Below are 2,352 nucleotides of genomic sequence, written 5' to 3'. Positions count from 1 at the left end.
ATAACAGCAAACGCATGTTTTACAAACCCTTTTTTTAGTTATTATTTTATTTGGGTAAATTTAAATGGTAACAATGAATAAACAAAACATCAAGGATTTTATTTTTGTGCTTACTTTTGTTCTACACGTTTTACTTTTCAAGATTTCGGTACCTAAAAATTACCGAAATTTCACCATTTCTCGGCCAGGGATATGGCCACCTTAAGGTATTTATATTCGTTTTTTTATGCTAAACCTGTAAATGTATGAGTTTAATATTTATGTACGAATATTGATCCATTTTTAAAATAATTAATGAATAAATAAATAATAGGGGACGTTGATTTTGATTTTGTAATTTTATATTTAAAATCAGTATTTTTTTCAATTTTATTGGCTTAAAGCCTTAATTGCCGAGTTATTTTTGAAGAAGAGCAAGAATTCGATGAGATTTAAAAATTAATTATTTTGTAATAAATTTGATTTTTAAAAAATAAAACATATTTTCAATAAAACCTCTTTAGCCACTTATAATTTTCATTTTTCGAACTTCTATATTACAAATATGAGCGAGTTTGATTTAAAATCGATAATTGTTAAATAAATTGTTTAAAATAGTCAGCCATATTGGATCAGCCATTTTGAATTTTCATTTTCCTACATTATATTCTTGTTTAGCGAACTCAAAAACCCCTATATTACAAATATAAGAAGCGAGTTTGATTTAAAATCGATAATTGTTAAATACATTATTTAAAATAGTCGGCCATATTGGATCAGCCATTTTAAATTTTCATTTTCCGACTTCATATTCTAGTTCAGCGACATCGAAAACCCCTATATTGTCAATTTGAAAAAATTTGATTTAAAATTCATTGAATTATTTTAAATGTTCTTAAAAAACTATTTATTATTGTTTGAACAATTAAAAAGCAATTAGCGTACAAAAATAAGTTTATAACTTGTTTCTAATACTTATCTCCAAGTAATTTCAAAAGGTTTTAGGAAAATCCATGTTTCCCATAATTATTTCGAAATAATGCGTAATTTTAAGCTATCTTGACTCCACTAGTTGTGATTATGTACCTACATGTACCTAAGTTTTGGAAAAAGTTCATTATTTTCCTTCACCAATTATATAACTTTGCGAAAAAACACTGGCTTCAAGGAAGACTTCCATAAATCGTACTTTCATATTTATTAGACAAGTAAGTTTGGAAATGTACCAGAAATATCCTGCATAATATTTTGACTCTGACTAGAAAATGTTATTAGTTACAGTTCCGCAACGAACAAAGACGGACTTTTGTGTATTCTGTATTTATGGTCCGGCAACCGCAATAACAATCAACAGGGACTGTTTTATGGGTTTATTTGATAGCAGAAAAGTTCGTGGAAGCACAGGCAATGAAGAGGATTGAATGAAATTTGTCTGTAAAAAAATACGACAGTAAATATTTAAGATGAGTGGGTTGATACTGTTTTATTATAATCACATTTTCTTGTTTTTAAAGTATTAGTAAATATAAAGTTCCTCTTAATACAAAACCCATATTCCTTTTAAATATATTTGTGATCAGATTTGATTTAGGGGCGATTTTAAAATAAATTACTTTAATAAGTTGTACAGCTTTAGTGATTTCCCTGAAAAAAAGATTATTATGTTTATTAATCTATTTTCCATAGTAAATCTTCTGCTATAACATTCCGTTTTTGGTTTCCAAAATTCGTCGGCTTAAAGTCAAAAAAGAAATTATAAACGGGGATTACCTCGATGGCCCAATATAAATATTGACCCGGGGGTTAAATTTGTGAAATACTTAGGTAGAAATTACTTACACCTTTTCCTTTTACGAGACCAATGTTAACGAGCTTACTTACACTAATCCAATATTTCTCACAAAAGGTCACTTTATTAGTTATAATGTTTATGGTTGTACAACACCGTAATGATGATACCCAAACAACTTGGAGATTACAGATGAGGAATATCCACAAATTTACTTAACTAGGAATACTGGGATGTTTGAAGTTGTGTCAATATACAAGTAGTCCAAGCATTCTGTCACGGATTAATGTTAAATTTGCAGAAATTATTACCTGGACAAAAAAAATATGACCGTATAGAAAATTGAATTTTAAATTGAGTTTCTTATTCTTTAAACTCGATCCAATATGGCGAACATGGTTAAAAAAAATCGCAAAGTTGAAAAAAATGGTTTTTCTAAAATAACTAAAAAAATATAGCACGGATTGAAAAATTTTAAATGAGAAAGTTGTAGGTTTCAAAAAGATCTATCGACCGATTTTTTGAAAGTATCGATTGCTTTGTTACTTTTCGAGATATATCGAAAAAACCGTTAAAAATCTTCT

The sequence above is a fragment of the Anoplophora glabripennis genome, unplaced genomic scaffold (assembly GCF_000390285.2).
Source record: "Anoplophora glabripennis isolate ALB-LARVAE unplaced genomic scaffold, Agla_2.0 scaffold206, whole genome shotgun sequence".
Taxonomy (NCBI): domain Eukaryota; kingdom Metazoa; phylum Arthropoda; class Insecta; order Coleoptera; family Cerambycidae; genus Anoplophora; species Anoplophora glabripennis.
Note: the sequence above shows the minus strand (reverse complement) of the source record.